The following is a 13,392-nucleotide window of genomic DNA, read 5'->3' on the forward strand; positions in this document are numbered from 1 at the left end:
CTGCATCACCAGGGCTCCTATTATATGATACTACCCTAATTATTCAAATATTCTGAGTGGACAAATAAGCATGGTCACTTTTTTCTCTAATAAAATTAAAAAAAAAAATGTTGCCATCGAGTTGATTCCAACTCACAGCAATCTCTAACAAATCTTTGGTAATCATTGTTTTAAGGGGAAATGCTTGAAGCTAAGAAATATGAGCCTAGTTGCAAACTAATTTGAATAATTAGAATTCACTTGACAAACACACTCTGTAAGACATGGATTAAAGTGACAATCTCATCTAATTAGAAATTTTGCAAATCTTTTGCAAATTTTAAGAATTCATCTTTGGAAAACAACCATAAGCACAAAACAAATTTGACTATAAGAATATGTACCGTAACATTATTGCCTATACTAGAAAAAATGAGAGACAATTTAAATCCTTAAAAATGGGGTATCGGTTAAAAAAATATAATCATGCTATTAAAAATGATGCTGATGATAACTTAATGACAAAAATGACAATGATAAAAAGGACTTAATATATAATATATATTTAGATAATAACAACTCAATGCTTTAAAATAGTTATTACGAGCCAAAATATATAAATAACAAAAATTTCTCGAACATATTCATTACCAGTGAGATTGCTATGTTTTTCCTTCTCTCTCTTTTTTATTCAATCATTTATCTTAAGTTAAAGAAGGAATGTATGAACATAATTTTTAAAAGAGTTCAGTGAATACAAAAAAATTTTTAAATGAGATGTAAAGTCCCCCTTGTCTCCAAAGCCAATGACTGTTAACAATTTCTCTTTTCAGTTCTTTTTCTGGTGATCATTATCATTTTAAATAGTATATTTATTTTTCTAATTTTTAACATATTCACGAACTTAGTCATTTTTATGGCACCCATACCATGTGCAGATACGGCTTTAGGTGTTGAGATGTGAAGGTGTGTGTGAGGCAGTCTTTGCCCTTGTGGAGGGCAGGGGGAGGAGGAGGTGGAAAAGCAGAAGAAGGATAGGAAGAGGCAGAGGAAGAGGAAGAGAAAGAAGGTGGGAGGAAAGAAGAAGAGAAAAAGGGAGAAACGAGAAGGAGGCTGGGGAGGGGAGAAGGAAAATGGGAACACGGGTAGAACGAAGAGAAGGGAAAAAAAAAATAACTGGTACATTTCAGTACAAAGAATTTATTCTTAAAAATATAAAAAGAACAGCAAACTTACCACAGAACAAAGAACAGTCATTAGAAAAATGTTGCCATGCAGTAGATAAAAATTGTAAACAAATATTTCACCATGAATTTTAAAAAAGCATAAAAAGCAATCCCCCTTAGCGATGCAAGACCACAATGCAGAAATGCAAGAACTCAGAGGAGGTATAATGAGACAACAGGAGGAGATGAAACACAAGCTTGCAGAATTCAGGAATTAATTAGAAGAAAAAGATAAAACCACCGAACAACCAAGACAAAATTGGAAGAGACACAGGGAAAATAAATACTTCAGGAAACAAAGTAAGGAAGGACATAGAGAATGTTGTTGTTATGGTGTGCCAGAAAATAAATTCCAACTCATAATGACTCTATATGACAAAGTAGAACTGCCCCATATGGTTTCCAAGGCTGTAATCTTTATGGAAGCAGATCTCCAGGTCTTTACTCCCGAGGACTGGCTGGTGGGTTCGAACCGCCAACCTTTTGGTTAGCAGCCAAGCGCTTAACCACTCTGCCACCAGGGCTCCTTACATAGAGAAAAGAAATTATAAGTAGAAAACAAAATAGAATGAAAATAAAGAAAGTGTTAAAAATATTAGTGAGAAAATGAGATGCTGAAGATAGGCAAAGGAGGCCCAATGTATGCATGATTGTAGTCTTCAAACAAGGAAACCAAGACAATGGAAACATGACAAATATTTAAAGATGAATTCAAGAAAAGTTTATATAAACATAAGAAAACTTGAACCTATATATAGAAAGGACATACTGTACACCGCAGAAAGTTTACCATGACTGGTTAGCCCTGAGACATATGCTGGAAGAGAAACTGGACTTTTAAAGATGATCACATTGATTACAAGAGGGGAAATCAGGCTGGCCTCAGGTATCTCCAAAACAACATTTAAGGCCAAAAGATAATGGAGCAATTCCTTTAGGATTCTCAAGGAAAAAACTGTGGGTCAGATATTTTATATCCAACCAAAGTGATTTTCTAGTGTAAAAGCTACATATAAACAGTGGTAAACATGGAAAACATCAAAGAATGCTGTACACATGAGGCCTTCTTGCAAAAACTATCAAAGGACAAATTTCAGCTAAATAAGAGGTGCCTGGAAAAACAATGGCAAAGGACTGGAGGTGACTGTTGAATACATTTAACTGTAGAACTAAGGACAAACAATTACAGTGACAAAACAGAATTAATGTTATTTGTATTGACAGTGTAGAAATGAAACACCTAAACTGTGACAAGACAAAAGGGGAAAGAAGGGGAGGAGATACAGAAGTTTGATGATTGTCACATCTGGACTAGCTAAGGGTCAAAAGATATTGTTTAAAGGTAATAAATCTTGTAAAGTAAGTGCAGGCATATTTAACAGTACAAAAGTAAATGCCAAACAAGATAAAACAAAAAAAGAAAACCATTTGCCATTGAGTCAATCCCAACTCATGGTGACCCCATGTGTGTCAGGATAGAACTGTGCTCCGTAAGGTTTTCAATGGCTGATTTTTCAAAAGTAGATCACCAGGCTTTTCTTCCAAGTTGCTTCTGCGTGGATTCAAACTGCCAACCTTTCAGTTAGCAGCCCAGGTTATTAACTGTTTGCACCACCAAATAAGATAGTATTGCCTAAAATCAGGTGGTGGGATAAGGTAAAGTGATCAGGAGGACAGGCAATGTTAATTTTATCAATGTTCATAGTACGTTATTAAATAGAAATTGCTCAAAGAAATAAAGAACTAGGTGTACTATATAAATTTACAACTACAAAGGTAACTACCAGAACAAAAATACAAACCTACCTAAATATCAAAAGAACTACACAGAGAAGATAAACCAAAAAATAGGCCATTTACTCAAAGATTGATTTCAAACAATACCACGTAGACCAAAAAGATAATAAAATAATATGAGAGAACTAAGATCAAATTATCAGTAAATTCTGATTGGTTTAATTCTCCTTTTCAAAAAGATTTCAAGATTGAATAGCAAAAAGTAAAACCTAATTCTATGTTCTATTACAATTGGCACACTTTAAAAAAAAATTACTCACAAAGGTTTAGGAAAAACAAAAAGGCTGGGCAAAAGGATGGGAAATATATGCAAACAAAAAGGATGCAAGAATTTTACTTTTACTTTTAAATATCAGCCAAGACAAAGACATTTGAGAAAACTAAAATGGTACAGTTTATAATGAGGACATAATATTTATAAATACCTACTCATCAAGTAACATTGCAGCAACAGACATAAAACAAAACCTAGGGGACATAGACAGAAATACAATATTAGTGGAAGATGCTAAATCACCACATCGATCTAATAGACCAAAAAATAAGGATACAGACATTCTAAGTAGCGTATTAATGACACAGGTCTAATTGACTATATTTTGAGCTCTGTCCCCTAAAAATAGAGAATATATACACCTTATTTTCAAATGCTTATGGAACATTCCGAGAAATCGACTATAAAGAAAACCTCGATAAAGCTCCAAAAGTTAACACTATATTATCTAATATTATCTGATAATAATGCAAAACAGACATTTAAAACCTAAGAGATTCTTCTACCTGAAAAATGTAAATGTCTTAAGTAACTTTTTCATAAAATAAGAAATATAAACCCAAATTGGAAGTTTTCTTGAAAAAATAAAGATTTACAAAATTAAAAAGGCTAAAGGATACAGCTAAAACAGTACTAAGAAGAAAATTCATATTCCCAAATGCTTATATCAATAAAAATGGTGAAATGACAGCCAATGAATAGACATCTGATCCAAAATTTTAGAAAAAGAACAACACAGGAGTGTAGAGTAAAGAAATAGGTAAAGCTAAAAGCAGAAATTAATGATTAGAAATATTATAACAAAATTACAAAACAAGCACTAAACAACACTACAGGTCAATCTCACTTATGAATGATAATATAAATCTCCAAATTATATGTTAGCAAGCAGAATCTAGCAAAACCTTAAAAGAAAAATTCGTCATGACCAAGTAAGATTTATTCCAAAAAATTCAAGAACGGTTCAGTAATGGGACATCTTTTAATATAACACATCAATTTAATATTAATTGATTAACAAAGAAAAAAATCATAACATCATCTCCACAGATGCTGAGAAAGCATTTGTCAAAATTAAACAACTAATCTTAATTCTTAAAAATATATATATATCAAAAAATACTTTCTTAACATAAATGTATCTCAGCCTGAAAGCCAATATCATGTTCTATAAAGGAACACCAGAGTCATCCTCACCAAAATCAGTCATAAGACAAGGACGCCAACTAGCTCCTGCATCATCTAACAATATACTTAACGGACTAGCCAATGGAATTTAACAGGAGGAAAAGAACAAAACCAAATTAAAAAACTCTGATGTCATCAAAATTGGAAAGGAGAAAATGATCACTATTTTAAGGTTATGTAATTGTACATCTGGAAAATAAAAGCAAATCAACTGAAAAATTATTACAAGAATTCAGGAAAGTATTGGGGTACCAAATTAATATACAGAAATGAATAGCTTTATGAGACAAAGAACTCAATTTGGTCTTTGTCTTTGGTTTCTGAAGGATAACTCTTAGATTTTCCAAAGCAGTGGTGGTGTCTCTGTTATCTAAAACTGCCAGGAAACACTTGAAAATGTGTGCAAATTTGTGGGGGCTGCAAAGAGCACACTTAGTCGATTAATCTCAGGAAGGGAACACAAACCAAACCAAACCTGCTGCTGACGAGTCAATTCCAACTCATAACAACCCTATGGGACAGAGTAGAGCTACTCCACAGAGTTTCCAAGGAGCACCTGTTGGATTCCAACTGCCAACCTTTTGGTTAGCAGCCATAGCTCTTAACCACTACACCACCAGGGTTTCCTCAGGAGGTGATGTGGGGCATAATTCAATCAATCGTGCATATCCAATGATTGATTTGAGCATAACTATGCAAGGAGGCCCCAATCATGACTATGTAATTGAGGCAATAAAATGCACTGAACACGGAAGTAGCTACAGCTTCCTGGACTGGGGAGAACATCTGCTCTCAAAAGGGTGGTGCGTCTCAGGAGACCATGGAAGCCCTGCTTTGGGACCCCTCCCAGACCTCACCCTATGTGTCTTGTTGTTTGTATCATTTCCAGTTATAATAAATAGGTAGCTCTAAGTATAGATGGTGTTGTGTGCTGTGGAGTCATTCCAACTCACAGTGACCCTATATGCCCCACACGGTTTCCTAGACTGTAGCAGATTGCCAGGTCTTTTCTCCTTCTGAGTCATTGATGCGTTTGAACCTCTGACCTTAGGTTAGCAACCAAGTGCTTAACCATTGCATCACCAGGGCTCCTTGTAAGTATAGATACTATATGTGAATTTTGTGAGTTTTTCCAGAGAATTAATAAACCTACAGGGGCAGTGAGAGCCAGTAGGGGCTAGCATCTGCCTGTTTGGAAGTCTGAAGGACTGAGCCCTTTTAACTTGTGTGCTCTGACCTAGCTTGGGGTGGCAGGAGTCAGAGAGAGAAAGAGGGCAACATGGCCAGCTGGCAATGAGGGTAGAGAAGCAAGAAGGTGAGGACTGGATCCAACTCCCTGTGGGAATTGGATTCATGTTGATCCTTACCACACAGTTAGCAATGAAGGTGGGATTTGCCCACTGTGCCCCTTGCTTTGTGCAGCTTTCAGGTATGCATATGTATCAGTATGTATGTATGTATGTATACCACAACTAGTTAGAAGATATAATGAAAAAAAACACTCCATGTTATATAGTAACAAGAAAGATAAAATACTTAGGGACAAACTTAAAAGAACTGTGTAAGAAAACTTTAAAACATCTTCGAAGGCCAGAAAAAAAACCTTGAATAAAAGAAGACATATTATCTTAGATAATATCTAAATGACATCAGTTATCCACCAATTAATTTATACATTTAATATGATTTAATAAAAAATTACAATACAATTTTTTTACTGCACAATCTGACTTTAAAGTGTGTATGGAAAAACAAGCAAACATAGGTAAAATCTTAAAAAGAAGGGCAATGAGGGAACACTAGACAACCAAATATTAAAATATAAATCCCCAATGATTAAACATGTGGTACCAGCAAATGAACAGATAATTAGACCAAAGAAACAGCATAGAAAATCCTGAAATAAACCCAATATTTACCATCAGGCATTTAATATATGATAAAGGAGGATCTAAATGAAAGGAGAAAAGAACAACTAGTTGATATTGAGACAATTGGATACCTACCTAGAAAAAAATTAAACTTATGTTCATACCACACATCTGAATACATTTCAACTGGATCTATAATTTGAATATAAAAAGATGAAGGAGGTGGAGCCAACACGGCATCCTAGACAGATGCACTGTGCCTTCCCTCTGCAGCAAAGATCCCAAAAACTAAATAAAACAGATACAAAGGCCAATCCTATAAACCTAAGCATCAAATGAAAGGATAAAGAGCTAGATCAAACAATGAAGAGAAGAAAAAACTGACGGAAAACAAAGAGGAGAGATACAAAGCGGAGGTGCCCTGCCAACTAACACAGCACAGAATCGCCTTCTTGAAACACAGCCAGCAAAGACCCGGACAGGGAGTCCCAGAAGGCAACTGCATGGAGCTCCCAGCAGAAGACAGAGCACCCGGTAGCCAGAGAAACAGGCTTTCCCACCCCTCACCCTTCTGGTGAGTAGATGCAAGAACCACTCCCGTCCTGGCAGCCCCAACCACTGGGTTCCACAATACGAGACCCCCACCCCCATCCCACCCATTCTCACTGTGTGGCTTTTTTTTCTTCCTTTCTTTCCTTCCTTCCTTCTTTCTTTCTATTTTTTTTTTCTCCTTCCTACCTAGCCCTGTATGCCACCTCTCCTCTCTAGCAGCTACCAGGTACACCCCACCGCATTAGTGCACTGCCATTTTTTCTCTTTCTTCCTTTTCTTTCTCCCTCCCACCTAGTCCTGTATGTCACCTCTCCCCCTTCCCACTGGGCCTCACCACTCCGCTGTGTCTACAGAACCACCAGCCTACTGCTGCCCCAGGTCTGCCCTGCCCCCAATCGGTGGCTCCCACCTTCCTGCCTTTTTTTTTCTTTCTTCTTTCTCTCTTTTCCATCTCCCTGCCACCTAGCCCCTTATGCCACATCCCCTCCCCACTGGCTCCTGAGCCTGCCCCATCCCACTTGCCAGCCCCAACCATGCTGCCATTTTTTTCTCTTTCTTTTCTTTCTCCCTCCCATCTAGCCCCATATACCACTTCCCCCACTTCCTGTTGACCCCTGCTACATCGCCATGGCTAGAGAGTCACTAGCCCACTGTTGATGGAGTCTGCCCCACCCCTACCCACCAGTTGCCCTCTGCTGTCATTTTTTTTTTCTCTTTTCTTTCCCCCTCCCACCTAGGCCCATATGCCACCTCTCCTCCCCAACGGCCCCCACATCTGCCCTGACTCCACTTGCTGGCCCCCACTACACCACCATTTTTTTCCTCTTTTTTTCTTCCTTACTTTTCTTTTACCCTCAAGTCTAGCCCCGTATGCCACCCCCCTCTTCTCACTGGCCCCTGCAGCAGCACAGCAGTTAGAGTGCCACTGGCACACTGGCCACAACCCCAGGTCTGCCCTGCTACCACCACATGCCACCATTTTTTTCTTTCTTTTCTCTTTTCTTTCTCCCTCCCACATAGTCCTGTAGACCACCTCCCCCTTCTTCCTGCCAGACCCTGAGTCCTCCCTGACCCCATGTGCCAGCTCAGACTGCTCCGTGCTATTTTTTTCCTTTTTTCTCCCTCTTTCTCTCGCTTTTTCTTTTTTCTACCTCCCACCTAGCACCACACACCACCTCCTCCCACTTCCTGCCAGCCACCACCACGACACTGCAATTAGAGTGCCCCTGGCACTTAGGCCTGCTACCACATTGAGCCTGCACTGTCCCTCCCTTCCTGCCACTCAACCAGGTGCTGAATGGTGGGAAGCGAGTTCATACCACCCCCTGTCTGACACTTCTGCCCATCTGGCGAGAAGCTGCGAATGCTCCCACACTACTGGACCAACATTAGGAAGCAGACAGCACCTACCCAGCTGGCCCTTAGCCTCCTCGCCAAACCAGCTTACAGTGAAGTAGGCTCACCCTGGTTGCTACTACCCTACCCACCCAGATAAGGTGCTGAGAGCTATTGTGCTCCACAGAAAAGCTAGTACCAAAGTGCATCCAGCCTGTATGCCCTGACATAGCAAAACAAAACAAAACAGCAGGATGAAATAAGCGAACATGCAATCAGTAAATAAAGAAAATAATACCTTAATGTCTTGGAGATAGCAAACAATATCAAAACATAAAAAAAACAGGACAAGATGGCTCTAGAAAATGAAGAATCAGATAACCTTCCAGTAGAAGAAAAGGCATTGGAACTACCTGATATGGAATTCAGAAGACTAACATTTAGGGCTGTCCAAGAGATAAGGAAAGAGATCAAGGAAAATGCAGACAAAACCGAGGGGAAAAAAATACACAAAACCATTGAAAACACAGACAAAATCAACTAACATATAGCCAAAATCAAGGCAAACACCAATAGAATAATTCAGGAAAATAATATAAGAACAAAACATAGAAATAAAAAAAAAAAATTGAAATCATAGAAAAACAGCAACTAGAAATTGAAGATAAAAAATAATTTTAGAAATGAACAACTCAATAGATTTTAGGAGCAAATTTGAAACAATGGAAGACAGAATCAGTGAGATTGAAGACAAATCCATGGATTCCAATTGGTTTGAGGAAAATTCAGAGAAAAGAATGAAGAAAACCTAAGAATTATGTGGGACAGTCAAGAGCAAAAATTTGGCTATGATGGGAGTTTCAGAACGGGGGAGAAAACGGAAAACACAGAGAAGATTGTTGAAGATTTGCTGGCGGGAAACTTCCCAGATATCATGAAAGATGAAAAGCTGACCATCCAAGAAGCTCAATGAACCCCATATAGGATAGGCTTTGTCTTAGTCATCTGGCGCTGCTGTACCAGAAATACCGTAAGTGGATGGCTTTAACAAAGAGAAATTTATTCTCTCACAGTTTAGTAGGCTACAAGTTCAAATTCAGGATATCAGCTCTGGGGAAGACTTTCTGTCTCTGTCAGCTCTGGAGGAAGGTCCTTGTCATCAATCTTCCCCTGGTCAAACAGCTTCTCAAGCGCAGGGACCCCGGGTCCAAAGGATGAGCTCTGCTCCCAGTGCTGCTTTCTTGGTGTATGAGTTCCCCCTCTCTGCTTGTTTCGCTTTCCTTTTACCTTTTGTACGATAAAAGGTGGTTCAGGCCACACCCCAGGGAAACTCCCTTTACATTGGATCAAGGATGGGACCTCAGCAAGGGTGTTACATCCCATCCTTTTCAACATAATCTAACCTAGCTTCATTAACTACAGGCAGAGATTAGGATTTACAACAAAAAGGAAAATTATATCAATCACAAAATGGAGGACAACCACACAATACTGGGAATCGTGTCCTAACCAAGTTAACACATATTTTGGGGGGACAAAATCCAATCCATGACAGACCCCGAAAGAAATTCATCAAGACATACTGTAATCACACTTGCCAAAACCAAAGTTAAAGAAAGAACACTAAGAGGAGCTCAAGCAAAATGAAAAGTCACTTACAAAGGTGAAACAATAAGACAAATCTCTGATTGCTTGGCAGAATCTATATAGGCAAAAAAGCAATGGGATGACATATATAAAACCTTTAAAGAAAAAAAGCTGCCTACCAAGAATAATTTATCCTACAAAACTCTCTCTCAAATATAATGGTGAAATTAGGACATTTCCTTATGAACCGAAATCAAGGAAATTTGTAAAGACCAAACCAAACTTATAAGAATTATTACAGGGAGTCTTTCAGTTAGAGAACCAAGAACATCAGACAACAACTGGAGTCTAGAACATAGGGCAGCATCAGCCAGATACCAACCCAGGTAAAAAACTCTAAAACAAAGCTAATAGACTTAAACCGGGGAAACGGAGATGTTAATCTGTATATGACAACTACGGCTAAACGTTAAAAGGGGGACTAAACAGTGTAGGTATAGAACTTTTAAATGGAGAGGAAGTCAAAGTGATAGCAAGTAATAAAAGGCTGGTTAAAACTTAGGAAAATAATGGTAAATTTCAAGGTAACTACAAAGAAAGATAATAAACCTCCTCATTAAAATAAAAAGGAAGAAAAACGTAAAGACTCAGTAAACACAAAATCTATAATAATGAAAGAAATGAAGATCCACCACCAAAAGAAACTCAGCACAGGAAAATAAGAGGAACAAAGAAAACATCAGCACCACCAAAAAAAGCACAACAATATGACAGCAATAAACTCATACCTATTGATAATCTCGCTGAATATAAATAGCTTAAATGCACCCTAAAGAGACGGAGAGTGGTAGAATGGATTAAAAAATACAACCCTTCAATATGCTTTCTTTCTACAATAGACACACCTTAGACACAAAGACATAAATATTAAAGATCAAAGGAAGGAAAAAAAAATTGAAGCAAACAGCTACCAAAAAAAGAGTAGTAGTGGCAATACTAATATCAGACAAAATAGACTTTAAGACAAAATCCACCATAAGAGACAAGGAAGGACATTATATAATGATTAAAGGGACAATCCACAAAGAAGGCATAACCTTAATAAATACCTACACACCCAATGACAGGGCTCCAAAATACATAAAACAAACTAAAAGCCCTGAAAAGAGAAATCGACAGTTCCACAATAGTAGGAGACTTCAACACACCACTCTTGGTAAAGGACAGAACATCTAGTAAGAAACTCAAAAAGATACAGAAGACTTGAAGAACACAATCAACCAACTTGACCTCATAGACATATATAGAACACTGCACCCAACAGCAGCAAAGTATACATTCTTTTTCAATGCACACGGAACATTCTCCAGAATAGACCACATTTTAGGCCACAAAGCAACCTTCAAAAGAATCCAAAACATCAAAATAATACAAAGCATTCTCTCTGATCACAGTCCATAAAAGTAAAAATCAATAATAGGAAGAACAAGGAAAAAAAAATCAAATACATAGAAACTGAATAATACCTTGCTCAGGAACAACTGGGCAATAGAGGAAATCAAAAATTCCTAGAATCAAATAAGAATGAAAACACATCATACCAAAACCTTTGGGACACAGGAAAGGCAGTGCTCAGAGGTCAATGTGTAGCAATAAATGCACACATCAAAAAAGAAGACCTGGCCAAAACCGAAACATTAGCCCTACAACTCTAACAAATAGAAAGAGAACAGCAAAAGAAGCCCACAGACACCAGAAGAAAGGAAATAATTAAAATTAGAGCAGAAATAAATGAAATAGAGAACAGAAAAACAATAGAAAGAATCAACAAGACCAAAAGTTGGTTCTTTGAAAAGAGCAATAAAATCAACAAACCAATGGCCAAACTAGCAAAAGAACAACAGGACTGAAGCAAATAACTCAAATAAGAAATGAGATGTGGGACTTCAGATCAGACCCAACGGAACTATAAAGGATCATAACAAAAGTATTAGAAAAAATTATTCTCCAACAAATTTGAGGACATACAAGAAATGGACGAATATCTAGAAACACACTACTTACCTAAACTAACACAATCTGAGGTAGAAAGTCTGAAAAGACCTGTAACAAGAGAAGAGATTGAAAAAGTAATAAAAAAAAAAAAAAAAACTCTCAACAACAAAAAAAAGTCCTTGTCCAGATTGCTTCATTGAAGAATTCTATCAATCGTTCAGAAAAGATCTTGAGTAGAAGTACTACTCAAACTATTTCAGACCATAGAAAAGGAAGGGATACTTCTAAATTCTTTCCAGGAAGCCAGCATGGCCCTGATACCAAAATCAGGCAACGATATCACACACACAAGAAAAAATTACAGGACAATATATCTCATGAATATAGATGCAAAAATTTTTAACAAAATTCTAGCCAATAGAATTCAGCATCATATTAAAAAAAAAAAAATCACCGTGACCAAGTGAGATTCATACCAGGTATGTAAAGATGGTTCAACATTAGAAAATCAGTCAACATGATCCACCACAAAGGATCACATAATCATCTCAGTCAACACAGAAAAGGCATTCGATAAAGTCCAACACCCATTCCTGATTAAAAAAAAAAAAAAAAACTCTCAGTAATATAGGAATAGAAGGGAAATTCCTCAACATAGTAAAGGGCATCTATACAAAACCAACAGCCAACATCATTCTCAATGAACAGAGGCTGAAAACATTCCCCCCAGGGAAAAGGAACAATAAAAGGATGCACTTTATCATCATTCCTATTTAACATTATGCTGGAAGTCCAAGCTAGAGCAATAATGCAAGAAAAAGAAATAAAGGGCATCCAAACTGATAAAGAAGAAGTAAAACTATCCCTGAGTGTGCTGTCACATTGTAGGGATTGTGACTAGTATCACATGATAATATGTGGATAAAATTTTGTATGAGAGATTAACTCGAGCTGTAAACTTTCACCTAAAGTACAATTAAAAAAACAGAGGTAAAACTATGCCTATTCCCAGATGATATGATTCTATACAAAGAGAATCCTAAAGGCTCCACAATAAAACTACTAGAACTAATAGACTCAGCAGAGCAGCAGGATACAAGATCGACATACAAAAATCTGTTGGATTCCTATACACTAATATTTTTTTAATAAAGAGAACTAGGAAAAAGAAATGAGGAAAGCAATACCATTTATAATAGTCCCCCTCCCCCCCCCAAAAAAAAACTTAGATATAAACCTAACCAGGGACGTAAAAGGCCTATACAAAGAAAACTACAAAATACCACTGCAAGAAACCAAGAGACCTACATAAATGGAAAAACACGCCATGCTCATGGATAGAAAGACTAAACATTGTGCAAATATCAATTCTACCCAAAGCAATCTACAGATATTATGCAATCCCCATCCAAATACCAATAGTATTCTTTAATGAGACAGAAAAACTAATCACCAACATTATATGGAAAGGAAAGAGGTTCCGGATATGTAAAGCATTATAGAAGAAAAAGAAAAAAGTAGGAGTCCTCATACTCCCTGATCTCAGAATCTGCTACACAGCCATGGTAGCCAAAACAGCCTAGTACTG

Source organism: Loxodonta africana, chromosome 22, assembly GCF_030014295.1.
Source record: "Loxodonta africana isolate mLoxAfr1 chromosome 22, mLoxAfr1.hap2, whole genome shotgun sequence".
Lineage (NCBI taxonomy): Eukaryota > Metazoa > Chordata > Mammalia > Proboscidea > Elephantidae > Loxodonta > Loxodonta africana.